We start from the raw sequence: 13,776 nt of genomic DNA on the forward strand, positions 1-13,776 counted from the left end.
TCATGGTTTGTAACTAATTGTAACATTTTCAAGACTAAATAACTATTCTAGAAAATGATAAATGTTATCGAAACTAGTAAGAGAATAAAATTTAAGTTGTAGAAAACAAAGTTTGTTATTTTTCCTAACTAAAACTGAGATTCTGCAAGGTAAAAGCCTCAACTATTCAGTGCATTAAGTCTACCTTTTTCATTCCGATATGCATAGGAAACACATTCGTACCAAAGTCCCAGGGACTCAGCATTCTTCAGGACCCTGGATTCCCTTAACTTGAAATCAATCTGTATCGTCCAAAGGGTCCAAAAACCTCTCTCCATCGCATTAATTAAACATTTCGTCGGTCCTCACGTGGCGCGCGAGTCACTCGCGGAATGCCGAGTGCGCGCTTGGTGCTGCATCGGTACAGAGAGCAACATTTACGTGACGTCGGCGAGCGAAATAAATCTATTCGGAATGCACTTTGGGTGTATTTCCGCACACGCCGCCGTCGGCGCTTTGATGGCGTGACTGAAGGAGGAGAGGGCGGTGTGGCGCTTGCTTGACAATCTCGTTTGATCCGTCTGGGTGAGGGAGAGGCGCCCATTATCCGCACCTGCAAGCGCCGAATGCGATAGAATTGGGCGCTAACGCAATTACTATAGTGCGAGCGACGGAACGAGGTGGTAGCCGGAGAAGAGCACAATCACAACTTGGTCATCACGCCACTGCGCTCGCGTGTGAAAATAGGGAAATGACATAATGGGTACGGATACATTCTGTTGCCCCGGTAGGTATTCAGCTGGAGACTACATTTGCTTTACTATGCCAACAACTCCTGAGACGGAAAACATGAAGCATAACGGTGCATATTGCGGCCCTCATGCCACGTGGGGCACGATGAAAACTCATAATGCTTCAATGAAATCGAATAAAATAAATTGCATAACTACGGGTAATTATCTGTAACAAAAATCATGACGTTTCGTAATAATCTATGTCATACTCAAGGCGTAATAATGCATAGAGGTAATTGAGTGGTTACAGCACTTTTTTTCGGTCAACCTCAATAGTGAAACCGATCGATGTATTAACCATTAAAAGTTGTTTGGAGTTTAGTCTATTCTATTTCATCAAAATTTCGAGGCTAAAACTTAGCCATAACTAGATGTTTATATATGATATAGACAGTTTATGCAAGCGGAGATTAGGGAAGTTGGATACCAGAGATATGGAAAGTTAATCTCTTTCTAGCTTTCTATGTGTTGATTTTCTGAATATGCGGAGGAAGAATACCATATCCATAAACATTTGAAACTGGATTTTTAAGCATTAAATCTAAAATTTTCGAAGCAATTTTTTTCGTAACAACTAATGGAAAAATGAGAAACCATCATTCTAGAAAAATTGCTTTGATACGGAAACAACTAATGAGCAAACGATAAAATTTAAGTGGAAAACAGGTGCGAAGGCAAGGGGGAAAAGGTGTACCATTTATTTTGCCCAGGTTGATCAAACAATATTGTGGCAATGTCATTTTAAAATAGGGTAAATATGCAGTCTCTGCTGAAATATTCTAATATGCATTCCTATTCTATTTACATTTGCGCATCACATTTCTCTTTCATCTCTGATCCTATTATTTTTAACCTAATTGCTCAGAAATTGTACGACAACTTCTTCTTAAGTCCGGACTAACGTCAGTATATTTATAAAAATGAATTTACCTACACAAAATTTCTTTGGTTTTGGAGAACTTTTTGTCCATTTGAATAACTTACAACTTTCTGATGTGTAGCCTGCAGCTATTACCTAAGAAATAAATTCACAAATATAGCTATTTTTCGCCGTTTTCAATGCAAATAGTTATCTGACTTCTTTTCCTAGTGTAGAGAAACTGAGAGCACACTTGTGAGTTTCACACTTCCACACACACACACCGTGGTATCAACTCATAAAATATGAAACGGATTTCCGCTTCTATTTTACTCCCAAGGGTCCATTTGTAACATTTACGTTCTTTCATTGCTTGCCATTAAAGGTTAATTACCAGTTAATTTATAGAAGTTTCGCATAATTACATAGATGAAGCCCTTAATTCTGGTACAAAGGCTGGACCAAAGTTAACAAATATTAATGCCTTTCCCTTTATTTCGAGCTGAGTTAATTTCATATCTCCATTCACCACGCTGGTTAAAGGCAACATTACATTAATTAGCTTTACGATTCACTTTCCTTAATGGCAAGAATATAAAATAATATAAATATATCGATGGTACCATGTGCACAGTTCTCATTAAAATCCTCTTGTGAGTGGACTATCTAGCCTAATTTTTCCAAGTTATTTGCAATTATGGTGCAATTATAGCTGGGTATTGCAAGGAAAAATAGGATAACGTAAGATTAGTTTCGCGGTTAAATCCCACTCTATAGTTATTGTAGGCTTTACGTGCCCGTAAACTTAAAGGTAAAATAAAATACTTCACGAATTTTACCACGGAAAAATAGCTTTCCCTAATTCAATGTCTTTCAGCTCACTCAAACTCAGCCAGGCAAAGAGTCTAATAGCAATCGTCCATGAATCAATTCCTCCCTTCATCTTTTACCAAACATCCTTCCCTCAATATCGTTCGATGCATTTCTCCGCTACGTACATGTTTTTATTTTGTGCCAACTCATTTTGCGATGGCGTAAAATTATTTCGAGGATTTAAAAAAATAGGTCCTATCTAAGGTCATGCTCATGAAAAAGGGAAATGAGCAAAAAAAAACAGGTTAATTATTCTGCAAATACGCTTATTATGTCAAAAATGGCGAAATGTAAACACTGGCGAAAGCTCGCGATGAAGTGAACAGAACAGGTAATAAAATCAAATAGAACTTAGAAGCGTACAAACAAATGAAAATGAATAAGAGTTCGATGTATCTCCTAAGAACAACTACTTCCAATACGAAACATATCCTCTTCGCTACAGTTAGATAGATACCTTACACCGAAATGTATACGGTAGATTAAACCGGTACGGAAGAAATAAATAATTCTGTCGAAGCTCATACACTCACAAATGACTTCACTCTGCACTTCGTCTATATGCAATCAATTCCCCTAGGGTTACACAAAAGGTACAATTGTTTTCACTACACTAGAGGCACAATGAAAGTTCACTGCACGTCGTAGTTTCCTTGCAGCTGTACAAAACTTTCAATTCCTGTCAACAATAACACTACATACGTTGCCTGTCTTGAAGAATGGATTTTCCTTTTCCGTTTTGGTAAAAGTTTGTAAAAAACCAATAAGAGCATACAAATAGAACCGGAGTTCGATCATCCACAACGGTCCGCCAAATTTAGTAGCTCCCTTAATCAAGGCAGGAGGGTGTCTAAGAGCTGGCTACTAATATAGTAGCATACAATGCTTAGTAGCCCTTAGTAACGATCAATGAATACCATTGTGCTAGTATGCTACTACTTAGAACGCTACTTAGGCGTTAGTAGGTTACTGAGGAAACTATGATTACGGTTGTATGGTTTTAAATTAGCATTATTATGTATCACATTATTGATAAGGTTTGAACTATGGAGCAGATTTAATTAAAATGAGCAAAGATAATCATTCTCACACAAAAAATAGAACTGTGACGCTGTAACCAGGCATACACATAAAATTTCCGTTCCAAAAATCTTACTTGATAACTTTGACTAGGTATGAAAACCTACTCTAAATATTCATCTAGATGGCAAAATTACCTTGAAATGGGCGCCCATGGATTGATCGAATATAAAAATTGCCTCGGCCTTACAAAACTTTAGGGAAAGCTAAAATAATTTCAAATTAAATTACTTTCAACCAGGATTTATGCCTTCAAAACACAGTTATATATTAATAATGTGCGCCTCATAAAGATGTATCAGGGATAAGATAAAACATATTTCGGTGCATTTAAATGACCTTTGCGTCATGGATAAAATCTCAGGCGCTTCAAAAGTCACATTTTTCAGCTCCGAGTTTCAAAGCAGGCATAGAAATAACGATTGTAGTGACGTAAATCCATAAAAATCCTGTCACAGCTTTCAAATAGTATGCAATAAAATAAAGTACTAGAAATATGCCGTAAAATCCCAGTAAAAATTTCACTGCTAGAAAACGAGAACAAAATATTTTATTGATAAACGAATAATATTTCTTCTCTTAATGCAAATAAATCACTCACGCATTAAAAAAAGAAACGCAAATAATATTCACTAGCATTCGCGTCATATAAACCTCAACTAATAATTTCAATTGATAATTATTTCAAATCAAAGTACTATCAGGAATATGCATACGCTTCATAATCTTTTCCTGGTATTTCAAACAACATTCTAACCAAGTGTGTTTCATGCTCAAAAGATGGTGAGGGAGATGAATTAGAACCTATTAAATGAATTATCATTGGAAGAATTAACAGGGATTCTGCAAACCAGAAGTAAATTAAACCTATTTTAATGGAAACGGCGGTTCATAACAACACTCCTTCATTACATTTACAAAATATTACCTCCTTAGAATCAATCCATTTATTCATGAGATGAATCAATGTCCACGTGAAATACATACAGCTTACAGTTAGTTCAATTTTATACAGATCACCCTCGCCATGCACCAATTCCCTGAAAGGTCATCGATTCATTAATATTTTGTCCCAACACAGGCAATTAAAGGCGCGAATAATTTTTGCCACTAAAATTATTTCATAAAACTAAAAAAGGGTAAAAATTCGTGACATCATGTTTATATTAATTACCTTGGGTGAAAAACGTTCACATAATATTTTTTAAAAGCCCTAAATGTTTATACGTTTCATATTTAATCTTACCGTACCTAATAACGAGCAAGCATACATACGAAATATGCCGCTCCGTGAGTTCATGACATTTAAAACTGTGTGAGTCGCAATATGCAAATATTCGCCTCGTAAAATCCTTTTTTCCTTAAGATATTACTCCATGCCTTTTTCATCCATTGACTGATAACATGTATGCTTCCAATCTTAACTGTAAACCAATGAATAGTATTAAATCCATCGAGTAGTACGATGACTTTGAATCAGGTAGGGGAATTGCCCGTCTAACGATAGTAAAAGAAGGAGAAGCAACTCTACGGAGGATGCAATCCATTTAAACTCGAAATGGAAATCATAGATGCTTTACGAAGACATCTTGAATCTAATTATTTCCCCCAGCACTGCTCAACTGTATGCAGCAATGATTTCAAGCCCCACTTCTTTCTATATTATCAATATTTCTCTTCTCATCAGAGTGACTCAAAAGGAATGTTAATTTTAATTCTATTTTTCCCATGTGATGTTAATCTTAGATTCTCCCACTCGTTGCGGGAAGATAAATAATTCAAAATGCTCCATCGCCTTAACTTTCAATTACCTCCAAATATTAAATGATGTCACCGATAAAATTGATCCGTCCATATATTTTTAGTTAGAATTCATAGTTCGTCTAAGAAGAAGACGACAAGCACTGTATCGCCCGTTGATCAATACTTAAATGTCATTCACGGAAGATAACTAAGTTTCACGCGCAATATGTTAATAATATAACATAAGGGCCCCACTTATGCCGATATCTACAATTCTTTTAGTCATCCTTAGAGAGGACATAAGTATCACTGCCATGTAATATTATCTACCTGCTTTTATTTTTTTCAAAGCTCCACGGTTCGCTGTGAAAATGAATATTTAAACCTCTTGTGTATACGAAAATTTTTCGTCATTATTGCACACGATACGTAATACTTAGCATTCACTCAGTAATGAAGCCGAAGTTAAATCTCACGTCTAAGACTAAGCCACTAGCGCGTAAGTACTACTCATTCAAGGCATTGCCTTTCCCATGGCAACCTGGCACTACGAGATTAAATTACGATTAGTTCCGTATAGCAGGATGGCTTCCCCGGGGTTGAACCAAATTCCCTTCTACATGAACCCCGACACCCTTCTTACTTGACTGAAAATCTACCGTCTACTCATGAAAGAAACTCGAAAGTCCACCCATGTAATTTTTGTTTAGGATACGTGAGAATCGCAATTTCATTACACCAATTATTAGCTATTGTAGATGACTCAAAAATCGAGTTCATCGATTTGCAATCGAACGATCCAGTCGATTGTTTAATTAGCCCCATTTAATGAGAGGACATCAGCGGCAAAAGAAAGGAGGTCAATCCTAGCGCAGAATATTAAGCCGTGCATGCAACTTCATCGTAATTCAGAAGCACAAAGGCTGGCGAAAGATTTTTATCCGCAGCCTATAATTCACGGGCCGACTAAAATTTCAGCAGCATGTTGAAGCGTTCGGCGATGTTTTATGCGGCTATTACTGCTTCGGGAAAATATTCCCATCCCTCCACGGCATCTGCCGTCCCCTTTTGCCGTCATCCTGCGCCTTTATACTTCACCCGAATAAAGCTATCACCCTTTTCCCAACCACCCCCCGCATCGCTGCTGCACAAACATAATCCCACTTTCCATATAGATGGCGTCGTTTACTTGGAAGAATAGGCAATTTGTATACGACCCACACATCTCTCCGTACTGCATATGCCTCCGTGCACTCCGCGACCTACTCACGCTTTCCAAACGCCAACATTCTTCGGCGAAAACGGTAGGCTCGGACTGATTTGTCACCACCTGCCATCTAGGGTTTTCTGAGGAAAATCCCAGAGGTTACCATGAAGTAAGGTTAGCGTACTACGGGCAATGGTTTACCAGCTACCCTGTATTCCGCTTAAAATGGGACAGAAACCCTAAGAAAGATGGTAAAGTTTATCCTCATCGCCTAAAACTTACGTACAACCAATCAGAGAGCATACTGAGCACGCATGAGGTAGTGATGGATCGCATGAGGTGGTCGGTCGAAATCGATTTTTCAAGCAATCGATTTTTAATCGAAACAAAAATCTCGAATTTTCAGCAACAATTGAAATTTGAACCAAAAGAAATCGAAAAAATCGACTGATAATTTTTTAAATGAGTTTGTACGAAAACATTTTTTATTCTAGTCATAAAACACTCAAATTTCACATTTAAAAAGTATTCAAAAATCTATTCAAGAATACATGCTTGATTTATAAGTAGGCTCTGACTTATTTGTCATCGTCCCCCATCTCTCCAGGATCTTCTGAGGAAAATTCCGGAGGTCACCATGAAGGTTGGCGTACTTCAGCCGGAGTTTAACCAGCGGCTGTATGCCTTATGTACGATGGGACACAAACCAAAATAAAGATAAAGTAAAGGAAGAAAGGCAAAATTTATCCTTATCGCTTACAACTTACATACTGCCAATCAGACACGCCTGGGGTCGCATGCGCATGATATCGCCAAACCAGTGCAGGGGGCATGTGAAGAAATTTGGGAAATAACGAAGCGAAAATAATATATTTTTCTTTGAGCTTAAGATTAGATTTGGTATTCATGAATGCGTTATCTCGATGAGAATTTGTTCGCAATCTATAAGGTGTGCATTCCATTACTTGAAGTGCTTTTCTAGCGATGGGTATGCTAAAATATAAAATCTTTTCCTCCAAACCCACCATTTCCCGAACTTCGTCTATACTTTTCCATCCGTCCAATTAACCTTCTCCATTCTTCTCCACTCCCAAATTTAAGACGCTTCTTATCTCTCATCGTCCTCCTTCCTTAACGTCCATGTTTCCGCATCGTAAATTCCACCGCGACAAGGTTTCAGCCCGAGGGAAAGGATTTATTTCCATATGAACACCAATGCTTATCACATAAATAAGCAATTGATTGAGCCGAGAGGACAAGCATGCCGTGAGACATCAGTTGATAACAAAACTGCTCATTTTTAAGTTGAATTTTTCCTATATAACAGAAAAGGAGAGCCACGCGGTCCCAACTGCGATACGAAAATGTGAACTCCGATAGCCGTAACATTTAAAACTTCAACACAAGAACCAATCGGTTAATTGCGTTGCCTTGTTGTTGCGCAGTGCTTTCTAAAACATATGAAATTTTAGATTTTACCTCTAAAGATTTCAGTTAACAGTACCAAAATTAGCGAAATAAATATCTCCGCTGAACTTCATGATACTACTTCAATTTACACTAATCTAAGAGTGCAATATCCTTCATTATATGTACGTCAATCGCTATAAATGGTTCAATATACGCCTACGTTATTAAATAGAAATTGGAGTTTTATTTCCCAATCTCAAGGGAATATATTCAACGCCAAATCATCCCGGGGTTTATTATCACAATTAAAGAACCGTTAATCACGATTCGAAGCTAGACTAACCGAAAATGCATGAGAGCAATATTCATCAAGTTCACTCATTTTGTTATTAGCTGTGACAACGATTTCAATTTCAATTTAAAAGCACAATATCCTAAGAAAAGATCAAATGATAATTTGATGGCGAATTTGACACTCCACTTATAGAGCAGCTTTAAATATCAGAAAGACGAATATCAGAAGAAGAATAAATGCGCCAAATTTCTCCCTAAAATAGACATCTGAACGAAAAAACGTACAAAAATTATAAACCACAGGTTAACTGGATACTTTTACAAATATTAATGCAAAATAACTTTAACATATCACATAAAAGCTTTAAACACATGAATATACATTCACCTCACTTCGAATTCAATATATAACGTCATTCCTTAACAATAAATAACAATAATATGTGTAAGAAATCTAAGGCAAAAATTTTTAATCATCACGAAAAACTATTATTTAGCAATACGAACTCTGCAAGTCGGCAATGCCTCAACTGCTAAAATATTGATTGCAAAAGTCAACAATGTCTCGACTCCTGGTCACACGATACATTAATGCCTACAAGTCAACGTCTAAATGTATGAACGCGTGAATAAGCACAAAGATGCACCGTGTAACCGCCCAACTTGTGCGAATGCATGCACAGAAAATAGAAACTGTTCTAATTTGGTTCAAGAATTCGTACATGTTCCGTTGCAGTCCACAGAACTCATTCACGCTAACAGACATTAACTCGTGCATGTTAATGCACCGTGTAACCAGGCCTTAAGTTAGAAAATTGAGGAGAGATCTCCAATACAGGGGGAAACGAACTTTGCCAAATCTTAGGCGATGAACTCCACCCTTAATTTTAAACGTTGAATATGAACCGCAAAAAAGATTGAACCATCCCTTCATATATGATAGAATATACGTTCGTGCATATTACATAGCAGTACAGTGACGTGGCGAAGATGATATTCTTGGGTAACAGACAGAACAAGGACCTTAAGATTATGTTGGGCCACTCGCTGACCACTACAACACTGGATACAAGTGCTTTTCATTGTTTTAACATGTTCCTTATTATATTCACAGACATTTAATATTAAAAGAGCATTTTTTAGCAATTTAATTCTTGATGCAATATCATAAATTTAATTTTTTTACTTTCAAATATTTTAAGGCTATCCACGATGAAAGAACACAAATGGTAATTCCCACACTTTTTAATTCCAAAACTTAACAACCGACCATGGCTTCAACACATTGCGTCATAACAAGTGAAAGAAAAATATGTACTTGTCCACCAATTTATACACGCGGTACAACTAGTTTCAACGCAGCGGCGTCATCATCGGGTGCTTATGACCAAGGTCGGTAAAAGGCTTTTACCGACCTTGCTAATGACGGATGATATGATAGATGATGACGCCGCTGCGTCGGAACTAGTTGTAGCGCGATAATAAATTGGTGGATAAGTACGTGTTTTTCTTTCATTTATTGGAGTGAACTTCCACAAAGTTGAGCCGGAGACTATAGAGATTACACTGTGTCATTTTCAAGGTTATACAACCATCACTTTCTCAGTTTTTATACCCAGGCCAAGGTAGGAGGTGTGGGAATATGGCATTGGCGTGAGGGGAGTGGGAGGGGAAGCAGTTTGGGTGAACAAATGAACGAAGACCGAGAACCAAGGAGGTTGTAAATACACTGGAGGCGCTGTATTCGAGTTTTAAGCGTGCTCAGAATTCCGCCATCTTGGTTTGACCATTTTCGGACTTACTTAGTCTCAAACAGTGCACGCATATAATCAAGTATTCTATTCCTTATATCGCCTCTTATTTATAAAATGAAAATGCAACGATTACTTCTTGATTGTCGAAGGAGTTTTCCGATCGTTCATCATACTACTATGTATATTAAACTGTCCATATAGCCAAATCGTGGTGATAATATATCGCCGTGAACATACATTCGTACTATTATTGCGACCGGTCCGCTACCGTAAGATTTCCATTGGCTTTAATCTTATTAATTACCAGTGGAAGTGCAGGGGAATGGATATTTTACACTTGTAAAATGATATTATCGGCAAAGCAAGTTGCACAGCGGAACCGTGGTGATTGACAATATTTTTTCCTTGGGAAAAGATATTCGAGACATATTTTCACGAAGCCTTCCCATAATGATAGAAAAAAGGTTTACTGTGTTCGTTTACGATAGTCCATTTTAACATAACAACGACCATGACCGAATATTTCACCAAATAGTTAGCAATGACTCTTACGGGATTATTATCGATGTTTTGGTCAAAGTGGGCGTGGCTATCCTACCCAAGCACCCCCATTCCTGCCACACTGCGCTCAACCGTCGGAACCAGTGGTGCCCCCTCCAGTATGTTTACAACCTCCTTACCTAGAGCACTCTTGTATGTGGACGTCTGCAGAGAAAAATAGACATGCGCTAACAAATGCTATTGGATTGTAGGTGCGCGAACGGTGATGGGAAGTAGCTTGCGTCGGTTAATTGTATTGTTTTTCGAGACAAGCGCTAGCGTTGCCGCGAGACGAGACGAGACATGCGCCAGTCTCGCCTCAGTCTCGTTTTCTGACCTTGGGTATCGTCTCGAGTCTCGTCTCGTGAACCCCAGTCTCGTCTCGGACGAGACTCTCGTCTCGTTTCGTTACCCCCAAAATATATTTAGCACCATAAAAAAGCACCAATTTAGCACCAGCCGTTTCCTTTGGGTACTTAATCGCTGAATCGGTACCTCGAAATAAGAAAGCCATTAATATAAATTTTAAATATATATTGATCTGGACACCAATCACGTCAATGCTTGTAAAATTATTTATTTTATTGATACTCAATGAATTAACTCGTAGCTTAAAATCAGGGGCGGTCTGGGGTGATTGGGGGCCCTCGGCTGGAGCTCATGATGGTGACCCCCTAACCGGCCACACCGCGCTCAACGATCGAACCTGTTATGCCCCCCCTCCACTTGCCGAGAACAGAAAACATAAAACAAAATAGGAGTGTGAACGAAGGTCAGGGTTTTGACGTCATGGGGATGCTTAACTTAAACAAAGGTGAGTCAGTCAAAAATAAAATATCATTATAAAGTCCGGGCTATAGGCAATTTCGAATTTTCCCAATTTCTACTTTAAGTCCTTTGTCATTACAACGTAAAATATCTTTGTAAAAATGTTAATTCATCAAATTTTAAGGCTAATTAACCCTGACTCATCTTCCTACATAAACTCCAAAACATTCCAAGCCAACCTCAGAAGCAGATACGGCCTCAATCTACATTGAACGCAGTGGGAATCTTGAGAAGCTCATGCTAAGAGAGGCGTGAAAGAGGACCCTGGCTGGCGGGGACCCAGTACATAAGGTTGATACCTTCCGAACATTAACGGTGAATGGATATCGTACATGGCAGGCATCGCCTAAATAAGCGGCCAGCAATTCCCAGCTCGCTTTTCACGCTGATTGCTCGCTCGGCCGAAATAAATGTGGACCTAATCCCTTGATATTTAGCGACACGCCTCGCTGAAAAGACGAACCTTGAGATTCCTGAATGAGCGTACCCCCAATTCAGACGAAATGCTAGGTCCTCGGGAAAAGGGTTGAGTCCGTGAGGAGTCATTTACTCGAGGAAAAGCAACCACATCTGCCACTAAGCGACGCTCCTTTGACGATCGGAGCAGACGCGGATTGAGTCGTCATTGAAGCGTGGAGAACCGTCATCATCGCCGTCATCATTCCACGCGGCTCACCCCTGTCACCTCAGGAGTCTTGGGCTGCCGCCTCATAATTAGCCAAACCTTTTCGTGCTCAAAACGCCTTTTTCACGGCAAAAAACCATTCCGCTTCAAATAGATGACAGGGCGATTCCCAGCATCACCTCACGTGTGGCCCACAATTGATTAGGGTTCAACTCAAACAACACTGAATTCTCCAAAGGAGGAAAATATAAAAGATTCAGATTATTGCCATGGTGATGCATTCCCGTGGATGAGATAAATCGATTTCTTGGCCACAATTTGTTCAGTAATTAATATAGTCTTGGAGTGTATGTCAGGGATATGAAATGCAATAAATGCTTGCCGAATTGACTGCTTGCCATCGTGAAAAATTTCTCTGAGCCGACCACTGCGCGAAGACACTCGAGCTCTGCCGAAGCAAAGCGTGACGTCATAGGTGCCTAAACTGCCGTCGAGAGTCGGGAAATACACTGAGCGGATGCTGTAAACATTGTTTTGAGGGAGGATTTAGCCACTCATTGTCACTTTTGTATGTGCTGTTACTCTTTGTAAGTTTTTATTGTACCACGATTATTACTTGGGTTGCTAAAAATGCGACATCGGGATGATGAAGTACAAGCGTTTCACATCTTATGTTTCAGTTATCAAAAATAATTGATGATAACGTTGCCGCTCGTTCGAATAGTACACCTGAAATTCATCTACATCTACATACTACCACGCCAGCCACCTATAAGGCGTGTGGCAGCGGGCGTTAGGACACCAGAAATTGATGCCACGACCCTGCCGCATTTGGCAACGCCGTTGTAGCGGAGAAGGTAGTCCTATCCGTCCTACGGTAGTCCGATTCTCTTCCTGCCTAAAATTCATCACGAATACTTAGCTGGAAAGCCAGATAAAGCACAGATAAAAACACTTAACTCCTATGTAAAACAAATAATCTGTAGTTCTGCATTCTTTTCAAGTAAGAAGACGGTTTTGGAAAGCTAATGCCAATTCAGGAGCACAAGAATATCACTTTCTTTCATCATGAGAAATAACTTTTAGGCAGTTATTAATGAAAAGCAATGGACAGTTAAAGAAACACGATAAATGCATTTATTTTTAAAAGAAACTTTTATTTCATGATAATGTGACAGAGTTTCACCATTTCATTGGTTTCGTGAATATTTACATGTGAGATCGCGAATCGGTTCCGCTGCCTACACACACACACAAGATACAACCTATTTCAATAATATAGGTAAATCTATAAACAGCACATACCATAAAAATATAGTGGGAAATAGGCCAATACAAAAATAAAAAACTGGAAGTCACTGCCATTCTTATATTCATCACGTAAAACTTACAATAACAGCGCTCGTTATGATGAAAACAACTTTATTCGCCGATTAAAAGCCTTAAATTAGCCCACGCAAGGGACACAGGTGACTTTTCTCACTACTTTTCCATGATATAATAGAAAAACAAACTTCACACACAGTTTTGATCATGATAGCTTGTTAATGTCATATCTACGGCGAACAACGGAGGTGAACACGCCACTGACAATTTTTACATTACTAATAGACATTTATCGATAGCGTAATAGAACTTTTTATATATAGCGTAATAGCACGATGGTACACTGATAATTACAACTCTTGGCCGATATTTTTCAAGCATGTCAAACTGTGTGCATTACAATCACTGGCACTGCGATTATTAGCGGTAGCTTAACGGGAGTTGTCACGTTGAAAATAACACTA

Source organism: Ischnura elegans, chromosome 10 (assembly GCF_921293095.1).
Source record: "Ischnura elegans chromosome 10, ioIscEleg1.1, whole genome shotgun sequence".
Lineage (NCBI taxonomy): Eukaryota > Metazoa > Arthropoda > Insecta > Odonata > Coenagrionidae > Ischnura > Ischnura elegans.